Consider the following 10,000-nt stretch of genomic DNA (forward strand, 5'->3'; position numbering starts at 1 on the left):
CTGCCCTCTGCGGGTGAAAACCTGGAAGTACGTTGGTTAATGATTTCCAGTTCACCCCGCTTGGTCAGGCCCACTCGGAGGCGGATAACTCCGGAACGCCGAGGCCGATTTCCTCCGGGTATGGCTCGTTGCGTGCGGCAGGAGGAGGCGCAGCGTACGGTACCGAGCACTCGGAGGTGCGGTGCTGCCCGCCGGAGTGACAGCGAAAGGCTGCGCACCGCTTTCCGCCTGGTAACTCGGCGTCTGTGAGACCGACCGACTCCGCTTTACCGCCGGAGCTAGAGTGGGGCAAGGGGCACCGTTGGGTACCGGAACGATCACGTTCGCACACCGTGAAGTCGAGTGCCGGGCCGCTGAAAGCGAGCAGGGTGCCACCGCTCGGGGCCCCGGTTTGTCCGTCCCACCCGGAGGCCCATATCTCCGGAAGGCACAGGCCGATTTCCTCCGGGTATGGCTCGTTGTATGCGGCCGGACCAGGCGCAGCGGACGGTACCGAGCACTCGGAGGTCCGGCGCTGCCCGCCGGAGGTACAGCGAAAGGCTGCAAACCACTTTCCGCCGCCTCCCTCCGCGGGCGTGAGACCGACGGTCATCGGGTTTGGTTCCGCGGCTCGAGCAGGACGAGGGGCAGCGAACGGTACCGGAACGAACCCGGTCGCACACCGGGAAGTCGAGTGCCGGGTCTCGAAACGGAGCCGGGTCGGCCCAGTTTAAAACGGAGAAGAGAGTGCTGCCCTCTGCGGGTGAAAACCTGGAAGTACGTTGGTTAATGATTTCCAGTTCACCCCGCTTGGTCAGGCCCACTCGGAGGCGGATAACTCCGGAACGCCGAGGCCGATTTCCTCCGGGTATGGCTCGTTGCGTGCGGCAGGAGGAGGCGCAGCGTACGGTACCGAGCACTCGGAGGTGCGGTGCTGCCCGCCGGAGTGACAGCGAAAGGCTGCGCACCGCTTTCCGCCTGCTAACTCGGCGTCCGTGAGACCGACCGACTCCGCTTTAGCACCGGAGCTAGAGTGGGGCAAGGGGCACCGAAGGGTACCGGAACGATCACGTTCGCATACCGGGAAGTCGAGTGCCGGGCCGCTGAAAGCGAGCAGGGTGCCACCGACTCGTCGGGCCAACTCGGAGGCTGATATCTCAGGAAGGCCGAGGCCGATTTCCTCCGGGTATGGCTTGTTGCGTGCGGCAGGAGGAGGCGCAGCGTACGGTACCGAGCACTGGGAGGTGCGATGCTGCCCGCCGGAGTGACAGCGAAAGGCTGCGCACCGCTTTCCGCCTGCTAACTCGGCGTCCGTGAGACCGACCGACTTCGCTTTACCGCCGGAGCTAGAGTGGGGCAAGGGGCACGGTTGGGTACCGGAACGATCACGTTCGCACACCGGGAAGTCGAGTGCCGGGTCTCGAAACGGAGCCGGGTCGGCCCAATTTAAAACGGAGAATAGAGTGCTGCCCTCTGCGGGTGAAAACCTGGAAGTACGTTGGTTAATGATTTCCAGTTCACCCCGCTTGGTCAGGCCCACTCGGAGGCGGATAACTCCGGAACGCCGAGGCCGATTTCCTCCGGGTATGGCTCGTTGCGTGCGGCAGGAGGCGGCGCAGCGTACGGTACCGAGCACTCGGAGATGCGGTGCTGCCCGCCGGAGTGACAGCGAAAGGCTGCGCACCGCTTTCCGCCTGGTAACTCGGCGTCCGTGAGACCGACCGACTCCGCTTTAGCACCGGAGCTAGAGTGGGGCAAGGGGCACCGAAGGGTACCGGAACGATCACGTTCGCATACCGGGAAGTCGAGTGACGGGCCGCTGAAAGCGAGCAGGGTGCCACCGCTCGGGGCCCCGGTTTGTCCGTCCCACCCGGAGGCCCATATCTCCGGAAGGCACAGGCCGATTTCCTCCGGGTATGGCTCGTTGTGTGCGGCCGGACCAGGCGCAGCGGACGGTACCGAGCACTGGGAGGTGCGATGCTGCCCGCCGGAGTGACAGCGAAAGGCTGCGCACCGCTTTCCGCCTGCTAACTCGGCGTCCGTGAGACCGACCGACTCCGCTTTACCGCCGGAGCTAGAGTGGGGCAAGGGGCACGGTTGAGTACCGGAAGGATGACGTTCGCACACCGGGAAGTCGACTAGCGGGCCGCCGAAAGCGAGCTCGGGGCCCCGGTTTGTCCGTCCCACCCGGAGGCCCATATCTCCGGAAGGCACAGGCCGATTTCCACCGGGTATGGCTCGTTGTGTGCGGCCGGACCAGGCGCAGCGGACGGTACCGAGCACTCGGAGGTCGGGCGCTGCCCGCCGGAGGTACAGCGAAAGGCTGCAAACCACTTTCCGCCGCCTCCCTCCGCGGGCGTGAGACCGACGGTCGTCGGGTTTAGTTCCGCGGCTAGAGCAGGACGAGGGGCAGCGAACGGTACCGGAACGAACCCGGTCGCACACCGGGAAGTCGAGTGCCGGGTCTCGAAACGGAGCCGGGTCGGCCCAGTTTAAAACGGAGAAGAGAGTGCTGCCCTCTGCGGGTGAAAACATGGAAGTACGTTGGTTAATGATTTCCAGTTCACCCCGCTTGGTCAGGCCCACTCGGAGGCGGATAACTCCGGAACGCCGAGGCCGATTTCCTCCGGGTATGGCTCGTTGCGTGCGGCAGGAGGAGGCGCAGCGTTCGGTACCGAGCACTCGGAGGTGCGGTGCTGCCCGCCGGAGTGACAGCGAAAGGCTGCGCACCCCTTTCCGCCTGCTAACTCGGCGTCCGTGAGACCGACCGACTCCGCTTTAGCACCGGAGCTAGAGTGGGGCAAGGGGCACCGAAGGGTACCGGAACGATGACGTTCGCACACCGGGAAGTCGAGTGCCGGGCCGCCGAAAGCGAGCAGGGTGCCACCGCTCGGGGCCCCGGTTTGTCCGTCCCACCCGGAGGCCCATATCTCCGGAAGGCACAGGCCGATTTCCTCCGGGTATGGCTCGTTGTGTGCGGCCGGACCAGGCGCAGCGGACGGTACCGAGCACTCGGAGGTCGGGCGCTGCCCGCCGGAGGTACAGCGAAAGGCTGCAAACCACTTTCCGCCGCCTCCCTCCGCGGGCGTGAGACCGACGGTCGTCGGGTTTAGTTCCGCGGCTAGAGCAGGACGAGGGGCAGCGAACGGTACCGGAACGAACCCGGTCGCACACCGGGAAGTCGAGTGCCGGGTCTCGAAACGGAGCCGGGTCGGCCCAGTTTAAAACGGAGAAGAGAGTGCTGCCCTCTGCGGGTGAAAACATGGAAGTACGTTGGTTAATGATTTCCAGTTCACCCCGCTTGGTCAGGCCCACTCGGAGGCGGATAACTCCGGAACGCCGAGGCCGATTTCCTCCGGGTATGGCTCGTTGCGTGCGGCAGGAGGAGGCGCAGCGTTCGGTACCGAGCACTCGGAGGTGCGGTGCTGCCCGCCGGAGTGACAGCGAAAGGCTGCGCACCCCTTTCCGCCTGCTAACTCGGCGTCCGTGAGACCGACCGACTCCGCTTTAGCACCGGAGCTAGAGTGGGGCAAGGGGCACCGAAGGGTACCGGAACGATGACGTTCGCACACCGGGAAGTCGAGTGCCGGGCCGCCGAAAGCGAGCAGGGTGCCACCGCTCGGGGCCCCGGTTTGTCCGTCCCACCCGGAGGCCCATATCTCCGGAAGGCACAGGCCGATTTCCTCCGGGTATGGCTCGTTGCGTGCGGCCGGACCAGGCGCAGCGGACGGTACCGAGCACTCGGAGGTCGGGCGCTGCCCGCCGGAGGTACAGCGAAAGGCTGCAAACCACTTTCCGCCGCCTCCCTCCGCGGGCGTGAGACCGACGGTCGTCGGGTTTGTTTCCGCGGCTAGAGCAGGACGAGGGGCAGCGAACGGTACCGGAAGGAACCCGGTCGCACACCGGGAAGTCGACTAGCGGGCCGCCGAAAGCGAGCACGGGGCCCCGGTTTGTCCGTCCCACCCGGAGGCCCATATCTCTGGAAGGCACAGGCCGATTTCCACCGGGTATGGCTCGTTGTGTGCGGCAGGACCAGGCGCAGCGGACGGTACCGAGCACTCGGAGGTCGGGCGCTGCCCGCCGGAGGTACAGCGAAAGGCTGCAAACCACTTTCCGCCACCTCCCTCCGCGGGCGTGAGACCGACGGTCGTCGGGTTTGTCTCCGCGGCTAGAGCAGGACGAGGGGCAGCGAACGGTACCGGAACGAACCCGGTCGCACACCGGGAAGTCGACCAGCGGGCCGCCGAAAGCGTGCTCGGGTCCCCGGTTTGTCTGTCCCACCCGGAGGCTGATATCTGAGGAAGTCCGAGGCCGATTTCCTCCGGCTAACTCGGCGGGCAATGTGTCCCCCCCCCCACCATCTTCGGCTGATTACCGTGGCTGGACCGGATCAAGGAGCAACGGAACCGTGCCAGAACGACGTCGGTCGGACGGCGTGAACTGATAGTGCCGAGGCCGGAAACCGAGCCGGAAATGTGCACCGATTTATTGGTCCCACTCGCAGGCCCATATCTCCGGAAGGCCGAGGCCGATTTCCTCCGGGTATGGTTCGCTGCGTGCAGCCGGAAGGGGAGCAGCGGACGGCACTGAGCAGCCGGAGGTGCGGCGCTGCCCGCCGGAGCTGCAAGCGAAAGGCTGCGCACCGCTTTCCGCTGGCTAACTCGGCGGCCGTCAGGCCGACCGACTCCGCTTCAGCACGGGAGCTGGAGTCGGGCAAGGGGCACCGAAGGGTACCGGAAGGATCACGTTCGGACACCGGGAAGTCGAGTGCCGGGCCGCCGAAAGCGAGCTCGGGGCCCCGGTTTGTCCGTCCCACCCGGAGGCCCATATCTCGAGAAGGCACAGGCCGATTTCCTCCGGGTTTGGCTCGCTGCGTGCGGCCGGACGAGGCGCAGCGAACGGTACCGAGCACTCGGAGGTGCGGCGCTGCCCGCCGGAGGTACAGCGAAAGGCTGCAAACCGCTTTCCGCCTCCTCTCCCCTCGGGCGTGAGACCGACGGTCGTCTGGTTTGCTTCCGCGGCAAGAGCAGGACGAGGGGCACCGAGCGGTACCAGAACGAACCCGGTCGCACACCGGGATGTCGAGTGCCCGGCCCAAACCCGCTACCCCCCCCCCACCCGAAAGCGAGCCACGGTTTGTGGATTAAAAGTGAAGCGGCAAAGATTTGTAAAACAGCGTGAAATGATGAACCAGAAGCCCAAAGTAATGGTGGGAATAAAAGTTCCGAAATGTGAAATGGTGAACCAGAAGTTGTGTGAACTGTTTAACCCAAAGTGGCAAAAATGGATTAAAAGGGGTGAAATGATCGACCGCAAAGCAGGGCAAGCATTAAACAAAAGCAGCAGCATTTTTTAAAAAGGGACAAATGGTTTACCAGAATCCCAAAAGAATGCTCAGAGACTTAAGTGCCAAAGGGGAAATGGTTAACCAGTAGCTGGGTGAACTGTTTAACCAAAAGTGGGAAAAAGGATTAAAAGGGGTGAAATGATTAACCAGAAGGCGAAAGCAATGTGCCGCGTCAAAGTCCTAAAGGGGAAAAGGTTGACCATAAAGCAGGGAAATGATTAAACCAAAGCAGAAAAATTCAGTAAAAAGGGGCAAATGGTTAACCAGAAGCAGGGTGAACTGCTTAACCAAAAGCGGGAAAGAGGATTAAAAGGGGAGAAATGTTGAACCAGATGTCGAAAACAATGCGCGGCGATGAAGTCTGAAAGAGGAAAAGGTTGACCGCAAAGCAGGGAAAGGATTAAACAGAAGCAGCAATATCTTTTAAAAAGGGACAAATGGTGAACCAGAATCCCAAAAGAATGCTCAGAGACTTAAGTCCCAAAGGGGCAAATGGTTAACCAGAAGCTGGGTGAACTGTTTAACCAAAAGTGGGAAAAAGGATTAAAATGTTGTGAAATGATTAACCAGAAGGCGAAAGCAAAGTGCGGCGGCGAAGTCCTAAAGGGGAAAAGGTTGACCAGAAAGCAGGGAAATGATTAAACAAAAGCAGAAAAATTCAGTAAAAAGGGGCAAATGGTTAACCAGAAGTTGGGTGAACTGCTTAACCAAAAGTGGGAAAGAGGATTAAAAGGGGAGAAATGTTGAACCAGATGTCGAAAACAATGCGCGGCGATGAAGTCTGAAAGAGGAAAAGGTTGACCGCAAAGCAGGGAAAGGATTAAACAGAAGCAGCAATATCTTTTAAAAAGGGACAAATGGTGAACCAGAATCACAAAAGAATGCTCAGAGACTTAAGTCCCAAAGGGGCAAATGGTTAACCAGAAGCTGGGTGAACTGTTTAACCAAAAGTGGGAAAAAGGATTAAAAGGGGAGAAATGTTTAACCAGAAGGTGAAAGCAAAGTGCGGCGGCGAAGTCCAAAAGGGGAAAAGTTTGACAAGAAAGCAGGGAAATGATTAAACCAAAGCGGAAAAATTCAGTAAAAAAGGGGCAAATGGTTAAACAGAAGCAGGGTGAACTGCTTAACCCAAAGTGGGAAAAAGGATTAAAAGGGGAGAAATGTTTAACCAGATGTCGTAAACAAGGTGCGGCGATGAAGTCGGAAAGAGGGAAAGGTGGACCGCAAAGCAGGGAAAGCATTAAACAAAAGCAGCAACATTTTTAAAAAAGGGACAAATGGTGAACCAGAATCCCAAAATAATGCTCAGAGACTTAAGTCCCAAAGGGGCAAATGGTTAACCAGTAGCTGGGTGAACTGTCTAACCCAAAGTGGGAAAAAGGATTAAAAGGGGTGAAATGATTAACCAGAAGGCGAAAGCAAAGTGCGGCGGCGAAGTCGTAAGGGGAAAAGGTTGACCAGAAAGCAGGGAAAGCATTAAACAAAAGCGGCAACATTTTTTAAAAAGTGGCAAATGGTTAACCAGAATCCCAAAAGAATGCTCAGAGACTTAAGTCCCAAAGGGGAAATGGTTAACCAGAAGCTGGGTGAACTGGTGAACCAAAAGTGGGAAAAAGGATTAAAAGGGGAGAAATGTTTAACCAGAAGGCAAAAGCAAAGTGCGGCGGCGAAGTCCAAAAGGGGAAAAGGTTGACAAGAAAGCAGGGAAATGATTAAACCAAAGCGGAAAAATTCAGTATAATGGGGCAAATGGTTAACCAGAAGCTGGGTGAAATGGTTAACCGAAAGTGGCAAAAAAAGATTTAAAGGGGAAAAATGATTAACCAGAAGTCGACAACAATGCGCGGCGATGAAGTCTGAAAGGGGAAAAGGTTGACCACATAGCAGGGAAACGATTAAACAAAAGCGGCAACATTTTTTAAAAAGTGGCAAATGATTAACCAGAATCCCAAAAGAATGCTCAGAGACTAAGTCCCAAAGGGGAAATGGTTAACCAGAAGCTGGGGGAAATGGTTAACCAAAAGTTGCAAAAATGATTAAAAGGGGTGAAATGATTAACCAGGAGGCTAAAGCAATGTGCCGCGGTGAAGTCTGAAAGAGGGAAAGGTTGACCAGAAAGCATTAAACAAAAGCGGCAACATTTTTTAAAAATTGGCAAATGATTAACCAGAATCCCAAAAGAATGCTCAGAGACTAAGTCCCAAAGGGGAAATGGTTAACCAGAAGCTGGGGGAAATGGTTAACCAAAAGTTGCAAAAATGATTAAAAGGGGTGAAATGATTAACCAGGAGGCTGAAGCAATGTGCCGCGGGGAAGTCTGAAAGAGGCAAAGGTTGACCAGAAAGCATTAAACAAAAGTGGCAACATTTTTTAAAAATTGGCAAATGATTAACCAGAATCCCAAAAGAATGCTCAGAGACTAAGTCCCAAAGGGGAAATGGTTAACCAGAAGCTGGGGGAAATGGTTAACCAAAAGTTGCAAAAATGATTAAAAGGGGTGAAATGATCAACCAGAAGTCGAAAATTATGTGCGGCGATGAAGTCCTAAGGGGGAAAAGTTACCCAGAAGGCAGGGAAATGATCAAACGAAAGCAGCCAAAAAATTATTAAAAGAGGGGAACTGATGAACCAAAAGGTGAGAAACGGCCCGCAGAGACTAAGTCCAAAACGGGAACTGGTGAACCGGAAATGATTAACCAAAAACTAAGTCCGAAGAGGGAACTGGTAAACCAGAACTGAGTAACCCGATTTTTAAAATTAATTATAAATGGGGAAACGATTGAGCAAAAGGCGGAAATTAAGTCACAGGGACCAGGTCCGAAAGGGCAAGAGGTTACCCCGTAGGGGGCATTCGTCAACTCAATCTGAAAATTTTGAAGGCAAATCTGACCAAAATGCGGAAATCGGACCACACCGCGAGGGGCGCCATTCGACGGGGCAGGGGTAGACGCGTCGAACGGTACCTGAAGGTCCCGGCTGCGACACGTGAGTCCGGAGATATGGCCAGTCAAAGTCTGATGGGAGGTACCGAAGCCGAAAAATCGAAACGCGTTTGCGGCGATTCGGTGTCAGAGAGTCGGTCACGAATTCAAATTCGTCCCGCTGATTCGCCAATTGCCAGCCGGTTCCGGGGGGATTGGCGGGGTACCTGCAGGATAGTAAGAGGTGGCATGTCGAGACTTAGCCTGTTTACCAGACTTGTGTCTAGCGCCTCCAGGTCTGCAGAGACCGACCCGGGCTGCCGCCCAACCGACTTTTAAGCCTTTTGGGAGTGGGAATTTTTCCCATTTTTCCCCATTTTTCGGGTTTTTTGGTCGGGCTTGAAAACGGCGGCCCCGAGGCCTCCCGGGGCTGGCGGGCTTCGGCTCCCTTGCGAGAGGGTCCGAATTCCACCCGTTTAAGCCCAGAAAGGAGTTCGGAAGTCAGTCGGTCGAGGGAACCCCTTCGGAAGTCCGACGGGGATGGATTCGGCCGGCGTTTCGGATCTCCGGTCAGAGGATTCCCCCCCTGGGCGGGGGGGTGCGAGTAGCTGCCGGCAAACGGTCCCTTGCACTTGTGGCACAAAAAGTCCGAGCACAGGTTAATGAGTTGGCCGCGGAAGCCCCTATGCCGAAATGAGAAAGCCCCCGTTGCGGGGATTTAGTGACGCATCTGCGGCCGGAGGTGGGAGGCCGTCCTGCCGAATTGACACTTGTCATTCGGGCACCTAGGGATTGGTCGGGTACCCGGAGATTTTCGAGAACACGATTTTCAGAGCTTTCTCTGACAGCCCAGGTGCACTTTAAGAGTGCCTGAAAAAGTGACACTTGGCAAAAGGCTCTCAATTTCAAAGCGGAGACCTTTACAAGAGCACTCGGAAGTCACCTGTCAGCATTTAAAGCTACATCAGGCGGCAATTTTCGAACTCTTTGTCAGTCTGAAATCGTGTTGAGCCTCGACAGCGTCGGGCTCAGGCAGGAGGAGCTTGCCAGCAGAGAGAGGCTCACCATGGATTGCTGGTGGATGCTTTTCGAAAACATATACACATTATATTATATTATAATAATATAAAGAAAAAAAAGAGTTTCTCAAAATCTCTGTGACACTTTGCAGATTTTTTTGAAAGCCAATAAAGAGAACTCTTTAACTTGAAAGTCACCTGTGCCGGCATAGCGATGACTTTTAAAACAGGTTGACACTTTCGAGCCGCGGCGGCTCTGAATCACCCCAGACACCAAGTGTGTTTGTGGGCAAGGCACCGCGGCCGGTGGGCTGCTTTTATAATAACGGGCACGCAGACTTTTTGAGAGGAATCGGTACTCTCTTCCGATCGATTTGGCGACTCGCGTCCGACATGGGAGGGCCCGAGCGGTCCAGCCAAGGCTGGTGTTCAGGCTCGTCAGGTTCCTCTCTCTGTCCCAAGTGGCAGACGGACAGTTTTAAAAGTCAGTGGGTTTTGTCGGCACGACTCTCCTGTTCACCCGCTGGCGTATTGCTCTCTTGTGAGGCCGAGAAGTCCACCTGTGTTGTCTAACAGAGGTCCGATTCAAGCTCCAGAGCCCGGGTGTCTGCCGTCTCGAGTGGAGCGGGAATGTGCACAGCAAGTCCCGTTCTGGTAGCTGAACACGAGATTTCTCTAGCAACTGAGCACCAAAACACGTCACCCTTTTAGAGCTGGAGGGCTGAGTGTGTGCA

The sequence above is a fragment of the Heptranchias perlo genome, unplaced genomic scaffold (assembly GCF_035084215.1).
Source record: "Heptranchias perlo isolate sHepPer1 unplaced genomic scaffold, sHepPer1.hap1 HAP1_SCAFFOLD_542, whole genome shotgun sequence".
Lineage (NCBI taxonomy): Eukaryota > Metazoa > Chordata > Chondrichthyes > Hexanchiformes > Hexanchidae > Heptranchias > Heptranchias perlo.